The sequence below is a fragment of the Excalfactoria chinensis genome, chromosome Z, assembly GCF_039878825.1.
Source record: "Excalfactoria chinensis isolate bCotChi1 chromosome Z, bCotChi1.hap2, whole genome shotgun sequence".
Classification (NCBI taxonomy): domain Eukaryota; kingdom Metazoa; phylum Chordata; class Aves; order Galliformes; family Phasianidae; genus Excalfactoria; species Excalfactoria chinensis.
Window position 1 is genome coordinate 42831474 of NC_092857.1, and position 24860 is coordinate 42856333.

The 24860-nt window shown below is 39.7% G+C and overlaps 1 protein-coding gene across 13 annotated transcripts in view; it reads left to right on the plus strand.

Moving 5' to 3' along the window:
- The window catches only part of NRG1 (neuregulin 1), a 456310-nt gene that overhangs the window by 101763 nt on the left and 329687 nt on the right, over positions 1-24860 (plus strand). The window lies entirely within an intron of this gene.

Sequence of the window (24860 nt, forward strand, 5' to 3'; positions counted from 1 at the left end):
CGCTTCCACACACTCCCCCATGGCTGGCAGGATCCGAGAGAGCGAGTCCAGCACTGAAGTGAGATTATATAGTCCTGGTCATATGACTGACCGTGGTGCTCCCTGGGACATGTAGTCTTCTTTCTGTGAGCAGCAGATTCGTCAAAATTATCTATGCTTAACATGATGTTATGATGTGGAATACTGATAGCAAAATTACAAAATTGCAAAACCATGACAAAAGGCCTACTTGAATGTAGGCACAGCTTAGAAACACACCTACACCCACTGCCAGCCAGCAAGAGTAAGATCCTGTGAATTCTGTGACATATCTTCCTTCTCTGACTGTGAGGTCCTCTGGGATATGTAGTTCTTCATCTTTTCTGAGAAAAAGGTATCTGGAAAGTTGTCAATACATGGAACTGAAGTATTAATTCTTTAATTACCCATTCTGTACATGATATTATGATGTGGAATACCAATAGCAAAATTACAAAACCATGACACCACACAAGGCAGTGCAGGAAGCAAGTATACTCAGGTTAGCTTTGCCATTGGCAGAAAATTTTCCCTCAGATGCCAACCTTCTCCTCTGGCTTGAGTGTCTCAGATCCTCACATCTGCTCTTTTGTAATTTATTTTCATTTTCTAATGAAATCTATGTGATGAAATGAGACAATGGTCTCACGAGGGACTTGAATAGGACAGCTCATGCTTGCTATTAATTAGTTGAGTTTCAGTTCTTGATTTCAAACTATTAAAAATAATTAAGTTTTTATGGAGAGTTAATCACAGAAAGTAACCTTAATCCCACATTCAGTAATGTCAGCAAAAGTCCTATTGGGTAACACATTTCCAGCTGGCCACTCCCAAGCATTGCCTCTAGTGACCTGCTTGTATCATCTAACACCTGGGTATCCAACCTTTTGGCTAGTCTGGACTGCACTAAGCAAACAGGAGTTGTCTTGAGCTGCCTATAAAATGTATTATATAGTTAACGTGTATCAGTAGCAAAACATTTTTATGTATTTTCATTAAAACATAAAAAAGAGAGCAATAAAGAAAAAACAAAACTAGTGGGATGATAGACCCTACTTTTTTGATAGTAATAGATCGATGTCTGGTTCAGTGGAAGTAGCCACAGTTCTTAGTGAGTTCTCAAGGTTTTCATCAGAGATTTTTAAAAAAATATCACTCTTCCTGTACTTCATCCATGACAAGAATGGCTCACAAATATTTGTGCTGCCAAAAAACGATGACATTAATAAGGCATGACTGTGAAGCAAGGGATATTTTTCTCTGTTAAGAAAGATCATATAAAAAGAGACATGACCAAACTTTTCTTTGAGCTGAATGTCTGATTGCAACTCTATACATTCCATGTGAAAGTTTGTATATTTATGTTGACTGAAAGTGATATCACAGATATACCAGAAAAAAATTGATTTTTTTTTTTTTTGAAATTTCAAAACCAATTCTCAGATTTCTTTATCAAAATAGAAAGCGCAGCTGTATATTTTTTGCTGTTCATGGGTACACCCAATGCATCAAAACATACAAATTTTTTTGCCATTACTTCTCCTTGCCATAAATAATGTTTCATTTCAACTGCTGTTGTGGTTTGAAACACAGCACACATAAGGTGATTTTCACCTTGAAGATGCACGGTTAGTTAATTTAAACAAGTAGTCAAATCCACCAAAAATGATACATCTGTGAACCATTTGAAACCTCCAGGTTCTAGCACAATTTTTCTTCCTGATTCCATTAAGGACTTTGTTTCACTTTGTGAACCATAAATTCTTTTTAGCCTTTTACCCCAACTTAGTCACCTTCCTTCAGAAGAGAAAATGGAGTCTGCATAATAAACATCAGTGCTTCTAAGGAACTAGTGATGATTCAATCCATTGGACTTTATGCAATTCAGTTCTTTGACGATGATTTACATGACATTATCCATTTTCAAATCTTTTGCAGAATGTTTTTTCTTGATGTCTGGTGCAGTGATATTTTCTCAAATATGAGTTGCAGGTGGCAACTGCATCATCCTCTGTTAGTTTTATAAATCCCCCCTTTTTGCCAGCTATCAGTAGATACACCAGATAAGTTGACAAAGGTTGAAGAAAGTTGCTTTAGTGTATTTTTTTTTTTTTTTAATTCTTCATACAAACAAAGAGATTTATTATTGCTTTTAATGGTACCAAAGAAGTCATTTCTTCAGTGACATTATATTTGTTATCAATACCTCTGATGAAAATGGCAAGTTGAGTAGTATCAGTAGTGTGAGTTCTCTCATATGTTGCCAAAGCAAAAGATTTGAAATGAGCAGATATACTCTCCAAATTTATTTCAATAGATGTTCCTTTTTCTTCAATTTGCCCAGCTACAGCCTGACACAAAATGATTTTAGAAAAATCTGTTGGGTTTTTTGTTTGTTTGTTTTTTGTTTTGTTTTGTTTTTTGTTGTTGTTGTTTGCTTTGTTTTTGTTTTTTTGTTTTTTTTTTAAATCAGGGTACATGATATCTGCCATCCTTTCCATACATTTCCTAGTAAACTCACCATCAGTAAACAGTTTTGATTTTTTTGCAGTCAGATTTGCTACCATACAGTTTTCCAATGGAGTCCATTTGAGTTTTAGTTCTGTTAAAAGATTTTATATAGGTGACAGTCTTGTTTTCAGATCTGCTATTCTGTCTTTACCAAGCATTCTTCAGTACACACTGATTTTGTCACCAAGTTTCTGTGTATAATGTCTTTTCAAATTGCAGTCTTTGAGAACTGACTTGATTTCCTTGCAAATTAAGCATACTGCCATATTATTTGTCTTGACGAAGTAGTACTCATCTGTCCATCTTTCCTTGAAAACTCTTTCTTTATGCATGATTTTACCTTTTAAAAATTCTGTTTTCAGATGCCATTAGGTGACATCCAGACAAGCCTTAAGAATTCATGTCAGTGACATTATCTTGCGTGCATCCTACATTCTTGGCTTATGTGAAATGAAAACCATACTTCACAGTTTAGGAGTTTCTGATGATGTTTTTCTACAACATAGATACGAGATCATGTTTGTTTGTTTGTTTTCCCTTTTTTCTCTCCTTATTACTGCAGAGAGAAAACCATACAATGGCACAAAGGTGAAGGAAAGGGAAACTGCTCACAGTGCAGCAGTAAGATTAACAATCCAAAATAGGAGAATGGGAATAGTGAAGTATGAAAGTACTGGAATAGAACGCAAAATCATGCTGAAAAATAATTAAGTATTCCTTGGTCTGAATGTTACACCTAGGTCTATTTGATCTGGAGGGGTTTTAGAAACAAGCAACAGAAATAATCAGATGTGGCAGAATGTCAATAAGTATTAGCTGAATGTCTCCTGCCTAGGGTTAGGCAGGAGGTGGAGAGCAATGGCAGACAAGCCCTGTGTGAAAGATCAGCATTACACTGTATTTCAGGGTTTCTGCTCACCCTATGTAATCATTCAGACATTCAGTTTTGGTTGAAGTGCACAGGTGACAAGCCAAAGACTAGGTAAACCAATATTTGTGTTCTGAGTAGTTCTTCACACTGGTAATGCTTTTAATTTTATTACGTTGTAAGCTCCATCTAAGAAGATTCTTTCTATGCAGCTTTATCTCTGCTAGTGAAGATTAAATCTTTGCTGAAAGAGCAGAAATTATTCAAAGCCTATCAGACAGCAGCAGGATATCCCTTCTCCCCAAACTGCCAGAAGCTGAGAGGTGTTGTCTGCAAGTTACTTTGAAGCAAGTGCAGAGGGAGATAAGAAGCATCCTGTGTCACCTTTAGCACTGCAACAATGCTTGTTATATTTAGGTGCTGCTGGGATTGGATTGCATTACTTCAGTGTGTCCATCTGAATGTTCAAATGCTCTGCCTTCATAGAAACAGAGTGCTATGCATAGATAAGTGCTTAAGCAGGTTTTGGAGCTCTATTATCTCTGTTTGCCAGCATCTGGATGGATCTTTCTTCAATTTCTGTCTCTTTATTTCTCAGGATGTTCCAAAAACTTTGTAAATATGCACTCACATGCACCATGCATACAGTATGCATGCACAGACTACAAATCTAGACTTCCATTAATGTCAGTAAGGGACTCAGGATGTGCATGTGAGCTTAATACTTTTCTTTTGGGATTAGAGAGAGGGATCTCTTTTCTGCTTATGTTTCCCTTGAGTTTCAGGCAATTTCTTCTGCAGTGACCTCTCATATAATTACCTTTATTTAAAGTGGCATGTACAGCCTTCCATATCCCCTTCAGTGCCCTGACAACTTTTCCAAATGTAAAGAAAAGGCAGCAAATTGGACACTGCTCCAAGGTATGAGTGTCTTCTGTTCACCACAGAGACATGGAAACACACCTTTGCTGACAGCCTCAAACATTTCTAACTTCCCATGCTGACTAGAATCAGTTGTTACGATTGATGAAACAAAGTTCAATCTGCAAAGCCTTCAGCTGGATGGTGTTGCAGTGGAATGAATTTCCTGGTTTTTAGGACATATTACAGGGTAGATGTTTGTGTCCCACCAATCTGCAGAAATTTGTCTTCACTGTTATCATGGTAAGCTATCACTCAGGCATCAAATTGGAGAGGTGATAGTGCTCCCAGAATTGCTGCTGTGAGTGCTTGAAAACCCGTTATTGCACTTCAGCTAGAGCATCTGTACCTCTCCCATCTGCAGGGGAGTATGAGCATAACAAAACAGAGCTTGACATGTCACCAGCACAAAATAAAGGGAAATAAAAATGTGAAAGGGGTCTCTGATACGGAATATAAAGAGTGCTGTTTTCTCTCTGTGAAGGACACTGATGACTCTGTCCTAAAAATAGGTAGAACTACATTTCCTATTTCAGAGATGACACTTTGTCAATCATGTGTTACAGCCATGTGTTACAGCCATGTGTTACTGATTGGAAAGGTGCAAACAGGACATAAATATGGATGCCAGCCACGGCTAATGCTTACCTGTTTTCTTGTACTTATGCATGATTGGATGTATTTGCAGAGCTCCTGTCTTTCTAATCTGATGATTAAATCCTGTTTCTAAAAGAATATCTGTAGAGAAGACTGTCACAGCACTCGGACTGATTGTTTCATGGTGAATCTGGTGGTTCTATTGGAGCTATTCTCCTGTTTGGTATGTCAGAAGATCTCATGTAGTGTGCACACTGCACACAATGCCAGATTTGATTATAGTGAAATCAAGCTTCTACATCTGACTGGAAGATGATGTAAGCAAAACACGTCACTGCCTGTGTTGCTTCCCTTCATCCCTGGCACTGCCTCTTTCTAATCCTTCTCCCATTGCCTGTCAGTATCAGTTTTGCTTTATTCCTGGGAAGCTGGAGTAAAAATATCCCCATTTAGTTCCTCCATCTGAATGAGCAAAATGATTTCTGTTATTCTCTGTGGACCTTAACCAAGCCCTTCCTTTCCTAACAATGAAAAGAGGAGGCAGAAGACGTTTCAACCTCAGCTGGTGTTTCATGCTGTAATCACCCAGTCCCTGGTGCTGAACCTACCGAGACTCAGGTGGATGCAGGGCTCTGGTGGCTGGGAGCTGAGAAGGAGGTCCTGTGGGACAGCTGCTGCCATGAGTTCAGCAGGAATGAGGTCAGCCCTTCTTCATCCTGAAAAGTGTGTGATGGGGGACACTTTTTATGCACATTTCTCCAGTGGCCTTTAAAACCCCTGCTAAGAACCTTGCCTTTACTAAACTTTATGGATTGTAAAGGGAGTTCATTACTACATTTCACTTTTTTGTCCCAGAAGAAGCATGGGAAATATTAAGTAAGAATTATCCTGGTATCCAATAGCTATTTGTTCTCCATAAGTGTTCAGATCTAGTATTTGTATTCTCATGCCAGTTCTTTTTTCATGTGTTTTTGAGGTCTATGCATCTTTCCTTGAAAGGGCTTTCTCTAAACCCAAGCCATTATCAGCCACAGAAAAATGAGCACAACACAGCAGCTGTGCAGCATATTGCACATCTAAGGAAGGCACCAAAAATAGCTTTGCCCATGGATCAGGAAAGATGCCCTCTTTTTTTTTCCTGAAGAAAGAGACGTTGCTGCTACAGCTGCCATTTCTCTGCAGGAGATGCCTCATGTAGCAGCTCGGATAGCTGGTCCCAAGAGGATGGTTCTCACTATAAGAAATAAAAATGCATTATAATTATAGCAGTACCTGACAAATCTGCTGCAGATAGGCAGAACTGTGGTATTTAGCAGAGCAAATAGGTTGGTTTTAAAGTGCTATTATTATTGTGGGAAGATTTATCTCTCTGAGAGGATAAATTTCACAAAATCCAGGTGTAGCAACACACACACACAAAAATAATAATAAAGAAAGAAAAGAAAAGAAATTTAAAAAAAGCTCTCTTCTTGTATGTGCTTTGTAGCCTTAGGGAAAGCAGGGCTGTGGCTTGCTCTTCTTTCCTGGATGAAGTAATGTGCCATGCTGCTGTGCCATACAAAGTCGGGGACAGCCTCTGCAGCCACAGTACAATTTGCTTTCTCCATCCTTGCACACCAGCAGGGGCTGAACTAAAAATGGGGGCACAGAGCTCATGTGTTAATCTGTGCTGGGCTCTGGCATGGTGATGGCCAGAACCCTTGTGCCCTCTATGAGAGAAGCATTGCACATGCCACAACAGTGTAAATGTGGCACTGCGGGACATGGTTAGTTGGCATGATGGGGATGGACTGGTGGCTGGATGTGGATAATTCAGGGGTCCTTTCCACCCTTAATAGTTCTGTGATTCTGTGATCTACTTGTACTTAGTGCCCTTTAAAGAGGAATTCTATCGAGCTCATTACAGTTATCGTGGCTAATAATCATTAACAGATGGACAGATGTCTGATCACAGCCAGAAATCACCAACAAAGCAATGATGTGGGTGGTGCATTCACTGCCTTCAGTGACCAAGCTATGCATGTCACCTCAGTGGGGGAACTGATCCTCTGCTGTGCCTGCAAACTGCACACCTTGGATCCTTTTTGAAGTGTCTCCATATGGGAGCTGGGAGATACTGAAAGTTATCCTCCACACTTCAGTCTGTCCTTGGCCTCACTCCCAGAATGCAGCATGGTGAAACTTTGAATTTGATGTTGCAGGGTTGTTGGAAGGACTGTTTATCAAAGGAGGAAAATCCTTTCACAATAAAGCAAAATCATAAGTAAAGTATCCTGTAGCTGGAACTGAGCATAATGAAGAGACAAATCTGAAGTGATAGAATGTACATCTGATGTGTTGATGTGTACAGCCCTAGTCACCTGCTTTTATTTTTATTTTTTTATTTTTTTATTTTTTATTTTCTTGTTATATCAAGCTTTGAGAGCCGAAGCTACAATAGCAAATATAAGAAGTATTGAAATTAAAAAAAAAAAAAAGAAAGAAAAAAAGAAAAAAGAAGTAATTGAATTCATGTCTGAAGGTAACCTCCCACTTCTATTTTTTTTTTCCTTCTTTTTTTCTTTTTTTTTCCCCCCAGTCTTTTTATACAAGACATGCTGAGATAAGCTAACACTGGAAAAACAAAAAGAGAACTGTGATCTTGAAGATTTGTGAAAAACCTGTTTACAAGTACTCCCCTTAATTAGAAGATTTCCAGTTATTCAGTGAACCATCGTTTCAGGGCTAGAGGAAAAAAAAATAAATCCATCTGATGAATGCAGTTTAAAACATTTCAAATCGTATGTTTGATTGTTGTGTTTGTAATCTTTACAAGTAATGTAAATCACTGTATAAAGAAGACAAGCAGCATAACAAGAAATTGTCCACCATGTCAATGCAGACACCTTAAAAAGCAGTGTGGGCAATTTCAAAGCAACTAATGAAAAAAATGTTCCTAACTTTAGGTTGTTTTAATGATCTCTGTTATTTTAAGGCACTGATCAGTTCCTCTCTGATAGTCAGTGATAACTCAGAAGCATGAAAGTCTTTGAAAAATCGCTTTGAAGGTTAGACTCAGGAAAACAGTCTAGTTTGTATTATGACAGATAAGTTAGCGTCAGTGGTATAATGAAAATATTGTTTTCTTGGCACTACATATACTTACACAAACCAATTGGAGAGCACTGATGTGCATATGCACTGCAATCATGCACACTTGTCATTTGATGCAAGAAAGGCTGTGAATAAACAGTAGTGAATCATATTGCCTGGTGATGTTTGGAATGCATTTCATTAGCATTACCAACCAACTCCCAGCCTTCTGGATGACTTGTACTTGATGTACAAGCTGGCAGAGAAACAATACAATTACCTTTCCCAGAAAGGAAATCTTTGTTAGATGTCTGACAGTCCATAATAACGTTCTGTGTCTTGTAGGGCTCTAAGTCAGTCTACAGAACTACAGACTACGGAAACCACGTGGGTCCACCTCCATTAACTGGAAGGCTCTATCATGCCAGCTGCAAAAATGTAAAGTGTGTTTATTTCAATAGATGTTCTCTTGGTGTCTTTCAGGAGGTACACTGCTAAGGCAAAGGTGATCAGGACCACTAACATAGCCCAGTATTAGTAACTATCCAGTGGCACACAGGGCTAAGAGGAGGTTCATGAGGTTCAACAAGCCCAAGTGGTCTTGCATAAGCTGGGGGTCAAAAGGATAGAGCACAGCTCTGCTGAAAATGACTTGGGTATTGTGGTAGGCAGCAGCTGTGTGCATGTCAGCAATCTGCCATCACATCCCAGAAAGCAAACCATACCCTGGGCTGGACCAAAAGCAGCATGGCCAGCAGGGAGAGTGAGGTGATCCTGCCCCTCTGCTTTGTGCTGGCACGGCCTCAACTGGAGCACTGCGTCCAGGTGTGGAGTCCTCAGTGCAGGAGATACATGGACCTGTTTGAGCACATCCAGAGTAGGACCACAAAAATACTCCAAGGGGTGGAAGACCTCTCCTCTGACGACTGGCTGAGACAGCTGGGGCTGCTCAGCGGGGAGAATCTCCGGGGAGATTTGACAGTGGCCTCTCAGAATCTGCCACAAAAGTTGTGATTGAACAATGTATGATCATTAATCATTAACAACTTTGGTTTCAGGAATAGTCTGTTATTGAATACATTGTAATACTTCAAGATCTTACAATTTTTGCAAGTTCTGTGCTTTGCTTAACCTGTAAGCTCTCCTCCTGTTATTACAAATCCTGTATGTGTTTGCAGTGTCCTCCATGAATTTGCTATCCATGAATCACCATGGATGAGCAAAAGTGGAAATATGTGCACAAAACCACAACTTTTTCCGGTGTAGATTATAGCTTTTCCATTTATAGTTGGGTCTCAAAAGCACTCTGATGTCTTTGACTAATGATTTAAGGAGGAATTAACTTGGAACCAAAATTTTCTCCTCAGTTCTGAGCTAGATCTCAGCTTTTTTGATTCACGACATCTGTTGCTGAAAGAAGTATCACCAAGTCTGTGTGTCAATATCCATCTCCAGTGAGAACAGAAAATTTGACTTCTGGTTGTTGGTGTTACTTTGTTTATTCCATAAAAGCTGAAACCCAACATTTTAAATCAGTGAAGGATTTCTTTCCTGTTTCTTTCCCCTTCCTATCTCAAAATATACAAGGTTGTGTAAGGCTTGGGTAATCATTCTCCAGAAAATCATTTCTTAAATAACCTGGTTAAATCATGAGAAAAACTGCAGTCCCAATTTTCTGAAGTAAAAACTTTGTATGGAAAATGATCAATACTGAATTTAGTTAAGTAATTCAGGAGCTCTGCAGCACAGAGGTCTGGGAGATGCTTGCTTTTACTTCTGCTTTACAGACTCCTGGAAGGAAACCAAGTCTTCCACTCTTGTTTTTGACATAGAAAAAGGACAGGCAGTTCTATCTGCACTAAAAATGAAAAGACACATTACTGAGAGACATCAGCTACATTCTGAGATCATAAAAACAGTGACTATTTTATAAAAAGATATGTATAGAGAGAGGCTGGATGGTAATATAAAATATCAGATACACAGGGGTGTTAAGACACTGAACCTGCATTTCATCTGATGAGATATAAATTCTTCATAGAGCTTGGGGACCTGGACTGGGAGCAAGCATAGCCAGTGAATATCTGTCCTGACAAACTCAGCACTCCCAGAGTAAGGTAGAAGTGGCTCAACACTACCTGAGAAACAATATGCTATTTTGGCTTTCTGTCTGTTTTTTACTGTTCAGCTCCAGAAATCTTAAGTGGTGCCATAGTGGTGTCATACTAGCTGTGCAGGCCCTGTCCCAGGTCATCAGGGTACTTCACATTTGAGCTCACACTGATCACAACTCTAGTCCAGTCTCTATGTGAGAAGCAGCATCTAAGTAACTGCAGAGTTATTCCACCCTTGAAGAAATGTGAGAACTAATAGTGTCATAGATTAGTGAGAGTGAAAGTTGTGAGACGTTCATGTGCTGTGGCAGTGGAGAACGCTTGACTGCTGGGGACAACCAATAAGTATTCTTAGATACCAGAACTCCCAAAGTTTCCTGCTCAGATAGGTCACATTTCACAAATTTTGCTATGCTTTCTACATACATCTGCCTATGTATTATTTTTTTGGAAAATGCAAGCAGAAGTTTGTTCTGGCTGCAGTATGGATCCCACGAACATACAAGCAATTTCCAGCCATCTATCTCAGGATTAGCCACTGTGTTTCTGACCCATCCTTGGTTTTCCTCCTTTTCCTCACTACTGCCTGCTCTTGTGGCTAATTCTGTACAAATAAGCAGCTTTTGAGTACTAATATTTTAGGAGGTGTGTGGATTCTGAGTTTGAAAATACAGTGACCACATCTCTGCAGCCTCTCTTACTGACATTTTCTGGTTTTCTTTTTGTATCTCCAGAAGGGTAGATATGTATTTGCATTACCTGTATCCAGTTAACCACATGACAGTGGGCAGTGATTCTCACATCTCTGGCATAACCTCTAGGAGCATGCTGTGATCCTATACACGGTACTAATTGGTAAACAATTTCTGAGTGTTATCTTGTTCTTCTTCATTGTCAGATCAAAACCAGGGGAACTGGCGAATGGATACGGTGTTACCTTTAATCTCCCTAAATTTCAAAAGCCCCAGTTATCAGGGAAGATTAAAAACTCTGGTTTGCTCCACTAACCTAACTTAGTCTTCCAGGCTTTTTGTCTGTGAAGTGTAAAATGTTATGTGCGCTCAGGATATTCTACATTTCTCCATTCCTTAGGCAACATAGCAGTCAGCTGAATCCTGGCAGAAGAATTTTTTTTTGTTGCTAAGGTATTTTTGAGATATCCTTGCAACTTCACAGAATCACAGAATCACAGAATTGTAGGGGTTGGAAGGGACCTCTAGAGATCATTGAGTCCACCCCCCTGCCAAAGCAGGCTCCCTACAACACGTTGCACAGGTAGGCGTCCAGGCGGGTCCTGAATATCTCCAGAGAAGGAGACTCCACCACCTCCCTGGGCAGCCTGTTCCAGTGCTCTGTCACCCTCACCGTAAAGAAGTTCTTGCGCACATTCGTGCGGAACTTCCTATGCTGAAGTTTCAGCCCATTACCCCTAGTCCTGTCCCCACGCACTACTGAAAAGAGACCAGCCTCGCCACTATGGCTCCCACACCTCAGGTATTTATAAACCTGGATCAAGTCCCCTCTCAGCCTTCTTTTCTCAAGGCTAGACAGACCCAGTTCACTAAGTCTCTCCTCATAGGGGAGATGGTCCAGGCCCTTCACCATCTTTGTGGCCCTCTGCTGGACTCTTTCCAAGAGATCCCTGTCTTTTTTGTACTGGGAAGCCCAGAACTGGACACAGTATTCCAGATGAGGCCTCACCAGGGCAGAGTAGAGGGGGAGGATCACCTCCCTTGACCTGCTGGCTACGCTCTTTTTAATGCACCCCAGTATGCCATTGGCCTTTGTGGCTACAAGGGCACACTGCTGGCTCATGACCAACCTGTTGTCCACCAGCACACCCAGGTCCCTCTCAGCAGAGCTCCTCTTCAGCAGGTTTTCCCCCAGCATGTACTGGTGCATGCAATTATTTCTACCTAGGTGCAAGACTCTACACTTGCTTTTGTTAAACCTCATCTGATTTCTTACTGCCCAGCTTTCCAGCCTGTCCAGGAGACTTCAACTTCAGCCACTAGCCATCTGAAACTGGCTATTTTCTTAGTGTGATACAAGTGAGTCAGTGAGTACTGAACTCTTTTTCACACTTTACCAGTGGCAGCCTTAAAAAGGTGAGAAGCTGACAGCTCCTGGGTGAATGTCTAAATATCAATGTCTATACATCACTGTCAAAGAAGTAATGAAAACTTTCTCTATTGGTCCATGTGTTTCAGGTAATCTCTGTAAGGCAAAACTCTGAGTAGCATCATTTGAAAGGTCAGGTCATGAATCTACAGACATTGCTAATCAGATCATATGTACTATGCTTGGACCTATCTCACAAACTCAGAAACACTGTGAAGTAAATGCCTGGTCAGAATTTCAAAGAGAATTAACATGGGAAACTGTAGCCCAGACTACCTGCTACTTGTGTAAGTTTGCAGCCTTCATCTGCATGTAGACTGCTGGTGACAGAATGAAAATTGGGCATTTTGCCTTTAGAGTGAAAGGCCTCAAGTACTTATGCTTGTTTTGTGTTGTTTTTTTTTTTTTTGTTTTTTTTTTGTTGTTGTTTGTTTGTTTGTTTGTTTATGAGTGAGATTTTGAAGGAAAGATAGTTTTAAAGCTTCAAAGACTTCAAGTTTTAAAGGACAGACACTCAACAAAATAGTTTCATAGTGTTGTAGTCTGCTTCATTCATTCATTGTATCATGCTGATAGCATTTCTTCTAGTATCTATTGACCTTTTATGGGACTGTTAAAAAATAGAACTTGTCTTAGAAATAATCTTCTAATACAGAATTTTTGGAGAAGACTTTTAACTTAAAATTTTCCCTTTCACCATGATAAGTCTTCATTTGAGTTCACTTAAAGCAAAATATAACATTCTCCCTTTACATCTATTTCAACCTCTACTTTAGATGATCTCTTTCCTTATCCCAGTCTTGCCAGCTATAATAGTAGCATCGTGTTTGTTACATCGCCATCTAGTGATTTAAAAGCACTGCAAACCTTTGAAGAGTTTCCCTGATGACCAATTCTAAGTCACAGTGTTGAAGACACTGTGCTTCCTTGCCAGTGCTCTTACAACCAACCACGAAAGTATTTGAACGGCTAATCTTTCCTCCTTATGCATTTTTATGTGAAATAGATGCAACTGAAGGGAGGAAATGCTCCACTGCCAGAAGTATTCTGAGAAATGTACCTGCATATCCCATTGATCTGGTATGCTGAAATACAGCAGCACTAACTGAAAACTGTATGTGTCTCAGCATGTAAAAAGTCTCCTCCATTCTGCTGACTTTTAGCACAACCTTCCATTACCTATTTCTGTACTCTGCATTCCTGTGTTAAGCCTTCTTTTCAAACTACAGTTAAGAAAGTATGCAAAACAAATAGATGGCATATTTTCGAAACATACTGGTGGTTGTACTGGTCCGTACCAGGTTGATTTATTGCTGCTGTTTACAAGGTGGGAAGCAATGGGACAACCATGTATGCATGGTCAGCATGTTCATAGACGAAGGTGATACACACTAAAAGAATGGGTGCTTCTCTTCATTTGGATGTGTTGACAGCATTTATCAAATATTTCAGAGCTAAGCAACAGATGTTAGGCAGGCTCAGAATCTCTGGTATCATTTATCCACTGCTGTGTGGAATGGGCAAGATGTCACTTCTAATCTGAGAGACCAACAGCCTTTCTGTTCCTTGCAACAGCATCATTTCTCACTGTTCATCCCTCTCAGTGTTCTATATCTGATCATGTGTAATGGGAGCCATTTTTATTTGGCCTTGTCAACAATGAAAATTTCCAGCAAACCATGAGCAGAAAGTAGAAGAGACTTTTGCAGAGGTGATGTCTCATGATTCTGCCAGCTTCATGCCTGAAAGAGAGTAGCTGGATGTGACAGCCCTAAATTATTCCTCAAATATTTCCCTTGCAATACTAGGCTCTACCAGAAACAAACTGCATATAATATTAGTGACTGAAATAGTTTTCTTCATGAACATTAAAGTAGAGTGCGCCTATCTGCTTTCTTGAAGGAAGTTTATAAACAAGAGGGAGACCAACGTTTTACACTGATAGCAACAGGAAAAATGGAAATGAACTTAAACTAAAAGAAGGGAGTTTGGGGTTTGATGTCAGAAGAAATTCTTTACTCAGAGGGCAGTGAGGCCCTGGCACAGCTGCCCAGAGAATCTGTGGTGTCCCATCCCTGGAGGCACTGAAATCCACGTTGGATGGGGCCCTGGGCAGCTGAGCTGGTAGGAGACAGCCCTGCCCATGGCAATATTTATGTCTGTAGCTCGTGTTACTGATGAAGAAAAAGCTGACTGCAAAAACTTCATCAGGATTTTAGTTATTGTTTTGATCAAAAGTGTTTTAGTCTGTATACCTGAAAGAATTTTCCAGAAGAAATGAGTGAATATCTGCCAGTGAGCCGCTGGCTGTAGACTACAGTAACTTAAACATTTTTAGCCTGTGAACCAGAAAAAAAAAAAAAAAAAAAAAAAAGAACCCAGAAAATAAGAAATTATCTAATAGCATTGTCCCCAGAGAACATAAAAAAGGAGCTTTACAGACCATCTGCATATTTAAATCGGGGGATTCCTTTTCTCCCAAATAGTTTATCATCTGTAACCATGTTCCTTTTGTGAAGTGTAAGGAAAGCCTCAGCTCCCTTGAGTACTGAAGAGGCTCTGGAAGTAAGGCATACCCTCACATAAGGAACTGAAAAATGATATAATAGATAATTTGACCCTGAGAAAGCACCACAGATGGTTTGAAACCAAATAATGTACCTTCTTCTTGTCTTATTCCTATGCCAGGTTAATTACTGGAGAGCTGACTGCACCAATGACTTGTACCACCGTGTGGGAGTCATCCATTTGTCTGTATAACACAATGAATAGAAAAAGATTTTTATTTGTTGGGCTCAGTTATGGATTTAGAGCTACACTACTTGTCTTTTTTTCCCCCTTATTATATTCAGAAATAAACACTGCCATAACTATTGCTGTGCATATAATGATTTAATTCATCCCAGGATGACAGTCCAAAGTTATTCTGACTTTAAATGCACTGTGCAATAGAAAAGTAATCTATGTTTGTGGAATTTTCTGCAGAGATAAAGGTCACAGCTGGTAGAAGTTAACATTAATGGCCTGCAGACCCCTAAGAGATGATATGATTTTTTCTGGGAGTGTTTAAGAGAAATCTATCACACAGTATCACAGTATCACAGTATCGTGCGAGTTGGAAGGGACCTTAGAGATCATCGAGTCCAACTCCCAGGATTCGAGCCTTTCTGTGTAGCAGAGCAGCACATCTACCACTTGCGCCACAGGGGGATTCGAACCCCGGGCCTCTGGTGTTGCAAGCAGCACCTTATACCACTGCGCCACCAGGGGCACACACAATCCAATTGAGAAATTGTTTTCTGCCTTAGAAATTTGCATCTCCTTCCTGGTTAGACACAGGACTGAGAATAACTCTTCTCTATAAGCCACTGTCCCTTCTAATGGAGATGGTGGATACTTTGTCTGTAATTGCTAGTTTGCCTTAGCTGTATATTTTATATTATTTCTTTCCCATTACCAAGTGATGGACCTCAGTACCTTCTCTTGGAGAGTGGCAGAGCCAGGCCTCATGGGCCTGTTCACAATTTCCTCAAAAAGCAGCAGCCCTGTTTTCTCAGTCTTTGCTCTCTGGTGGTGATATTAATGTCTAACAATGCAGAGGGTCTGAGCCTTTTGTCATCATTGTGTCATTCTTAAAGGCTTTTTCTTGTTAAAATTCCCTGGCACTGAAAAATACGCCTGTCCATCCTGTTAGAGGAACAGACTGTTATCTGACAGCTCAATTTTGCCATCGTTTTTTCACAGGTTTTTCATGTTTTCAGAGCTGAGCATCGCTGCTTACTCTTGGAGTTAAATTTAGATGAAGTCAGACAAAGGGTTTTTAAAAGTTGCAAATAAGCAGCAATTGGCTACCAAAGGCTAGAGACAGAATGCACTTCACATTATTTGAATCACTACTAAAAGATAAGGCATTTCTGCAGCCTTATGCTGCTGTATGAAACTAAGCGTGTATAATCTTTTTTTTGTCCAGTGCTGAACTGTCTTAACAGTTCCTCGTACAACTATGCCAACATGAAGCTTTTTATATTGTTCAAGTTTACTTAAGAAACACATAGAAAGAAATAGCATTGCCTTCTTTTTCCAAAAAGGAGAAGAAGCATCTTGACCGCATGCATTCTTGAGTAAAAAATTGAAGCTAATTGTTGCATGATCTCTACTTGAGTCTTGGTCTACAGCACTAGGAATGCCTTTAGAGGATTTGACATCCTTTGTCTTGCTGCTAATTTCACCTGAGGATGTAAGCAAAATTGAAAAAGAGAACATCCTTGATGGATAGTTCTGCCCTAAGCAGTTCCACTGAGTAGTGTAGCAGCAATCAGACATTTCACTTTTGTATATGTTGGGCCATGAGGCATGAAGGTGATTCTTGGAACTTTGCAATGTAAGCACCCAATATATTAATTTCTAGAGCTGTAGATTCTTTCTGCTCTATTGACTATTCAGTGAAATTAGCTGTTAAAAGTACACTGACAGGGCAGGTCACTTTCTGTCAGAAGAGATTACTCTCCTTGGCCACTTGTAATACTTATGAGTGAGCTAGGGACATCTCGAGGGTACTTGCAATAATCAAATAAAATACAATAGCAATAATATTAAATCAAATTTTCTCCTGTAGCAAACTGGTTTATCATCACTCTTTTGGAGTTATATTAATTGAGCATCATTTTAACACCGTAATGTTGAATTTTCTGGAAGTTTTCTGTTTGGCTTACCTATTCATTATCATCTGTTGCAATGTTTGGAGTGGTTATTACTCAGTATGCAATGTTGTAGCAGTGATGTTCTGTGAAGAACTGTTTGATTTACCCTCTATTGCTAGAAAATAGAGTGCAGAGAGTTGTATGGCATGTTTGATTCAGAGACTTCTGTGTAAAGGTATCTGCCAATCAGAGTTCCACAGGACATGATGATCTGCATAGAAGATGATCCAGTTCAAACATGTTTATGTTACATGAGGAATGACAAATATGTAAGGAAACAGTAGTATTCCCAAAGTCATGACAGAAATCAGAACCAGCCCTCCTCCCTCCTCCCCTTGCTTCTTATTATCCCCATTGCATCTTGAATTTCCCTGCATGTAGACAAATCCTTCAGCTAAAATCCATGTGTTAAAGTGAGGGGAAGGTACTGGGAGGGAAAATTGTTGAGAAAGAAAAGCAATTTCTTATCTTGAGATTTATTAAAATACATTCAAGTTTGTATAGTGAAACAGTATTCTAGAATAAAGAGTCTTCTCATACAGTACAGCTAAAATCTTTTAAAAAAGAAATGAGGGAGAAAAAGGCATAACCAGTGAATTACAGGCAATAAAAAGTTGGATTCAATTATTAATTAATTACCAGAACTTTTATAGCATTTCTTTAATCAATGCATTTTTAGTTTAAGTGTAGCCTGTGGTCTCCTGTCATTCACGGTAAGAGACAGGGCAATCAGATCTGAAGATGCCTGGAGGTGATGTATCTGACCAGAGTTTGATTTACGTGTGTGAAACTTAAGGGCCAAAGGCAAAACAGCAACAGCACTACCAGAGAGATAAGGTTGGGTTCCTAAAAGGGCAGGTGGAGGTGGAAGTGCGCTCAAAGTTTTAGGCTGCAATCACACTGTCTTTGGAGTAATACTTTGTACCAGTTTAGGCCAATACAGCTGTGACAGAACTTCTGCAACACAGTGAAAAATGCTGATACTCTGAAACAGACCACAGTACAAAGCAGAGAAAACTCCCCAACAAACTAAGCAGTAGCATCTGCTCAAGTCAGTGCATCTCATAAAAGGTAACATAACTTTCCCTAAATCCTTTGGTCAGCTTAGATTCTTCAGCTACTACAACAACATGGAATTTATGTGAATCACACTCGAAAGCAATCAACTCTCATTTTTAAAAGGATCTCAGTAGTACTACTCTTCTGAGATCAGTGATTTTACAAGATGCAACACAGACAACATCTTAAAATTTGATTCATTATGACTGACTTGCAAGTGGAAGTGAGACATAACCAGGAAATCTTGAAAGCAGAAGGACTTGCTGCTTTTCTTAGCTTCCATCACACTATCAGGGTGTTTTATTGTCTGGTAAAGTTTATTTTATGTTGACTGAGTTGCTGCACATAAATACGGGTGCTGATTTGGTTACTTTGAGAGCTCATGCTTTCTCTCAGTCTCTTCTGGAAGAGCTGGTGTGCTAAGGTCTGACTGCAGGTCATGCTGTTGCATGCTTGCACTCTAGATTTCACTGTCTACAGGAAATGCTTGAGTTTGTAGCTCCTAAAAGTGAACAGGAGTGGAAATCAATGGAATTAGTGAGGAGTCCCTTCAGGCTTCATTTCCCAGCACCTCAAATGGGGCAGATACACAAGGTCTAGGAAGCGGCTTCAGCCTTCTGCACTTTGTTCACAGCAGTCAACCCTTTGTTTCCAAGCCTTTCAGCACTCTGGCAGCAGAAACCTGCCCACAGGAGGCAATGATGTGTGCACGCCTTTTCAGGCTCTTCTGCACCGATCACGGCTAGGTAATTATTTAGCCAGTAGATGGCACCATCAGTATAGGCAGGCCCCGAACCTCTTTATTCAGTCCGTTCTAGATTCAGTTCTGCTGTGAATTTGAAACCTCACTGGGTTGTCTGGGTTAACTCCGGAGACCACTCAGAGTGGGCCGTTTCCGTACATTAAGGCGAAATTCCGAGTAGCTCCTCTGTCTGAACACTACTGAAGGGTTTTCTGATCCAGGTTGGAAACACTGAGAGAATTGCCCAGCTGTGCTGTGTTCAACCCGACCTCTGGTGGCAAATTTATTTCATTCCTGGCATTTTCAGCTGGCCAGGACATCGGAAAGCTTCAGCCTGTAAATTTGACAGAGCTGTAGGCAGCAATTTAGTGGACTTGGGGAATAACTAAACGAAGAGGAATAAAATTTGTGAGTCACTCATTGCATTACATTCCTGTCAGAGTCTTTTGTGGTCTAGGCAGCCCTTCTGAGACCAGTATCATCATCAAACAAGATCTTGTGCCATTAACTCTGTCTAGGGCTAATTCTGCTTTTTCCAGTCTTGCCATAAGGAAAACTACCTCACTGCAGAGTTTCATCTTCTCCTAGAAGCCTCCGTATTGCACGGTGGGCATCAAGACCCTTGTTGTCAGGAGTCAGTGTTTAGGCAATCATCCACACTGGCACTGACTGCAGAGGTAATACTGGTTTGCTTACTTTAAACACTTCCAGTGTTTTTACATGCATTTTAAAAAGCAAATGTATGCATAAATGTCTGAATCTTTCTAATTCTTTATTTTTCTTTTTTTTTTTCTTCTATTTTTCTTTTCCAATTATTTTTATTTGTTAAAGTACTTCCTACCTCCCAGTCATCTTTTGATATTTCCTGAGCTTTTAGTTGTTGCCTTGCTCTTCTCATGGAAGGTTATATCATACTCTGACTCTTCTCTCATGCTAACGTAGATAACACAGCTGTATCTACTGAAAAGTTTCTGCAGCATGTTCTTAGGAAGCAGGAGGAACCAATGAGATCTTAGAAGGTAAAGGGCTTTGTGAACTCATGGGCTGACCATGCCAGGTATTGTCAAAGGCATCCACTTGCAACATTTAATCTGAGTAGTAATTTAGATGTCTTTCAGGGCACTGATGTAATTACCAAGGGTAGAAGCTGGTGTTCTGGGTTGTCTTTTGCAGGAGACTGTCTCATTGTTTCCTAGAGGGGTAGAGACACAAGCCATGTCAGTTGCTTCATGCAGATGTATCCATGAAAGAGTTGCACTAGGTCAGACTAACAAATTAAGCAAGCTCAGTGACCATAAGAAGACAAGACTGGTAATTCTTTTCCCATAGTAGTTTTTGTCCCATATTAGCAAAATTGCACTAGTGATAATTTGATCTCTGATTTGCACAATAAGCAGAGAGTGGAAAAAAGTAGATACTTCACAGTACTCAAGAAAAAAAGACAAAGCCAAGTTCTTTGTGAAGTGAGCTGTGCTTTGGCAAAATATGTAGTTGTTAATGAGTTCATGAGTTAATGAAATTAATGTATTAGAATTTCTTGAGTGTGTAGAGATTGTTTTGATTAAGAGAACTTCATATTAGCATTAATGATCTGATGCACATACATACATTTTATATTTCTGGCCCTTTTGTATTTGATTTCTGGTTTGAGTCTTTTGGGTGTACTTCATTTTTTAAGTTCTGTTCTCCATAAAGGACTAGAAACTTTTTTAAAAGAAGTCTAAAATTCCTTGTTTCTGTAAATCTACCCAAGAAAATTAGAGTGATGCAAATCTCATAATAGGGAAGATTTATCTTGATGGGTGGTATTGATATATGCATTCTTAGTTAAATAAATGCATTGTGCTCTATACCCCAGATAAAAAATTCCCCCATCTGACTTTCCTGACACTTGGCTGTCTTTTTCTGAGAGGCAGCTCTTGGTGCCCTTTCACAGTTTTGAACCACTGTCCTAAGAATAGATGTTGTTTGGACAAAAACAAAACAACAGAAAAACCAAAACACAACAAACCACATGGACTGAGGCAGGTATCAAGAATAGCAAGATGCCAATAGATGGGAAATTTTATTTTAAGCAGTTGGCGTACTGACAGATTGCAGTTGGAGACAAGCTGAGGTACAGTTGCCTGGAGTCAGGCTCAAGAAGGAAAGTATAACCTGGAAGGCTATGTGCAACCTAGATACGCATATACACAGCCCTCAGCAGCATATGCATTGTGCTCAGCCCAGATAGAACTATTTTTCTAAGCTGTGTGTTTCTGAGTGGGTATTTTGTAAGACCAGACAGTCTCTGGCAGTTTTTCTTGGAATTATGATGTTGTCATTTCCTTAAATAGGACTTTATTATTATTATCTGTGAGTTTTCTTTTAATTGCAAAATGAACAAGTAAAGCTAACACCCAGGACAAAATCAGCTGCATTTGGGAACTCAAGCCCTGCAGTTTAAGATTCCGGCAAAAGCACTTTATTATAACTTTTTACTGTATTATTTTTTCCCTTCAAAATATGTTAGGCTTCATGCCAGCTGATTTTCACTGTGGCTTTATATTTCCACAAGCCATTCAAAACTCTAAGAATCTGAGCCAGCTGTTGGATTTCTTCTTTGTTGGTTCTTAACTCAGTCACTGGCAAGTTCACTTTAACCTTTCACTCTCAGCCTTGACAGAACATCTCAGAACCCACCAGATCAGCAGATACCTTAAAAGAAGTCACAGAACTGTTTGTCGTTACTCACTTCCAGAGCTTTTGAGCCTCAGTTTTTTTTATATCTTCTGCAGCCCCTAACACAGCTAGGAAGTTTAGACACTTGCTTCTTCATGAAAATTGGGTTTTTTATCTACTTACTTCAGAATCTGTGGAGAAGATGAAGTACTCAGTATAATTACCAGCATTAGTAATATTGCTTTTCTGTTGCTTTTAAAGTCACTGGTTGAAGTATTCACTGCTGTTTGAACTCCCCTCAGTGTGACTGTCAATCAGAATTAACAGGAATGACCTAATTAAGAAGACGTCTGCAAGGGATATGGAAACCATATTTCATATTCAAAATCATGCTTCATATTCATTCACAGCGTTAAAATAATCCTCAGTGCAAATGACATCAGAAGTTATTTTGAACCATGGAAATAAATTCCAAATTCTTTCTCAAGTGACAATTCTTTTTCAGTTTTTAAGACATAATCTGAATTTGCAGCTTGCAGTTTCTAGGTTTTCTTGCTTCACATACTATCTCCATATTGTTGTTTGACAATACAGAATTACTACTTCATATTACTTCTTCAAAACAAGATTGTATGTGATACATAGGATAGCTTTTGAGTTCAAATGGATCTTTAAAAGCCATCTGGTCCAATTCCTCTGATGTGAACAGGGACTCCTACAGCTCCATCAGGTGCTCAGAACCCGGTCCAGCCTGATCTTGTGTGTTTTCAGGGGTGGGGCATCCACCACCACTCTGGGCAACTTGTGCCAGCACCTCACCACCCTTACTGGAAAAATATTATTCCTTATATCCCGTATAAGTCTTCCCTCTTTTAATTTGAAATCATCTCCCCTTGTCCTACCACAACCGACCCTGCTGAAGAGTCTGCCCTTTTCCTTCTTACAGCCCCTTTTAGAAACTAAGAGGCCAATATCAGATCTCCCAGGAGCCTTCCCTTCTAGGCTGAACAGCTGCAAGCTCTCTCAGCTTGTCCTCACAGAAAAGTTGTTCCATCCCTTGTATCATTTTTGTGGTCCCCTCTTTATATGCTACAACAGATCTATATCTCTCCTGTACCAAGAACTCCACATCTGGACATAGTACTACAGGTGGGACCACACCAACACAGAGCAGAGGGGCAGGATCACCTCCCTCTTCCAGCTGGCTACACTGCTTTTGATGAAGCCCAGGATATGTTTGGATTTCTGGGCTGTGAAGGAAAATTGATGGCTCATGTCCATCCCCCAGTACCCCCAACTCTTTTCTGGCAGGGCTGTGCTCTATCCTTACATCCCCCAGTTGCACTGACAGTGGGCATTACTGCAACCCAGCTGCAAGATCTTGCACTTAGACTAAGATGCTTTAGTTTGGTATCCCTGTAGGCTCAGCAGGTCTGAAGTCACAATAAAATTTTGTGTGTGACTGAAAAATACTCTGTGTGGGGCATCTGTGGATCATCTGTGCTGTTCAAGAAGAGAAGAAAGCAGATGATGCTGTATGGTGTTACCTTTCAGGGGCCACACCAAAAACTCACTGAAATCAAGAGCGGTCTCTCTGTTGGCTTAGGGCTGAAACTTCTGCAATACTGGAGAAGTGTGGGTGTTGTCTGTGTCATTACTGCGTTATCAGAGGCGGCCCATATCAAAACAGCTTGCCCACCAAGATATCCAAAAAATGAGGACTAATCAGATAAACAGCACTTATTGTTTTCAGTCCTTTAATTTTAAACATATGTGAAATGACAAATAGTCTTTACAGACAGGAAAACACTAAACACCAGGGAAAATACATCACTGAGAAATGTTGCACCTGGTGTTACCCAAAAGTGCCTTTAATTTCACTGAGCTGTTAATATGCAGCATTTGATGACCAGCTTGGAACTGTCATATTTTTTCTTACTCAAAATTCCATGCATTTTTAAAGAAACAATTCAGTAGTGCATTTGTATTGCCTTTAATAGTAGGTCTCTAAACAATTAAGCATCAGGTATTTTTTTATTAACGAACTTGTTAACAGTTTGGCTATGAATTTGATTTTGCATAAAGCACTTTCTCCTTTCTTCTTCTTAAGATCCTCATTGATGAAAGTGTGCCTACTTAAAAAAATAATTAAAATGTCTTGAATAAGTGTCAAGAAGGCAAGTGATTTTATTATACTATAGCTTTGCAGGGTAAACACACATTTGTCAGTAATAAGTATACAATGATAGTCTTGCCTACACCAAGATTTTGACTGATACAAATTAAAATGTTTTATAATGAATAAATGAATCCGTTACAGAGAACTGAACTAAAGAAGAAACCAGCAGCAAGAGATACTGGGGGTTATGTTGGTTTCCCACTGTAAAAGGTGAAAGCTGTGGCCACTTGCTATGCCTTGTTTGTTTGTTTTTATTTATGCTGTGTGCACTGCTCCCAGAAGCAATCACAGAAGCCTTACCTTCATGATCTCAGCCACTACATCTGTGTCCCTTTTCAAGAAAGCTGTCCTTCCCTGAGAATTTCTCTGCCAGAAAGATCTGATGCGGTCTTGCATCTGTTGTTTGTTGCAGCACTCCTACCCCACCACAAAAACTCCACATCCCACTGACTAGCTGCTGAATGACTAAGGAAAACGAGCCATGAAAACGTGTATATCACTCTGTCACTACTGACTTCTGTTCTAAAAATTCAGAAAAAATGTGATAAATTTGATGACAGCCTCATAGTCTGTAAACTGGCAAGCCAGCTAGGAGTTAATCAGAGTAGAAGATGCCTGGATATAACTGTAATATGCAGGATGAATGAACTGGATAAATCCCAAAAGCACAGCATTAAAAAAGAGGGCTGAAATGAGGCTGAAAAGAAGTTGCTTAACATTTGAAATATGTGATAACAGTGCACACCACTTCTTATAAACTGTCCGTTTCATTACGTGATAGGAAACTCCAGAATGGTAAAACTAGAATGAATTCTAATGCTATGAGATGCTTTATTTAAAATAATAAGCACTTGGGCTTAAAATGTATTTTACATAATTGAATTTTGTGCTATTTTGCTGCTCTGCTGGCATATGGATTACCATTTTCTGAGTGTTATCTTATACTTTTCGCACATAAATCATCAGAAATGATTTGAGTATTCTCAGTAGATTGTGCCTGCTCCACACTTATCATTCTGTTCTTTGGGAGCAGCACACTGATGATCTATGGCAGGCTAAGCAGATTCAGGCAATGGATTGATTAAATGCATTTTCAGGTGGAGTTTTCTAACCCAAAAAGAATAATCAGATGGATGTTTGAAAACATGAATTCTGCAGAACACTGCAAGATGTGGCCAGAGGATAGAACAAAGAAAAAAAGTGCCATGTGATCCATTTCACAAGTGTAATTCCACTGTTGTTTCTTTACTATATAATATTTATGCATCAACACCATGGTTGCAAAAGGAGAAAATAA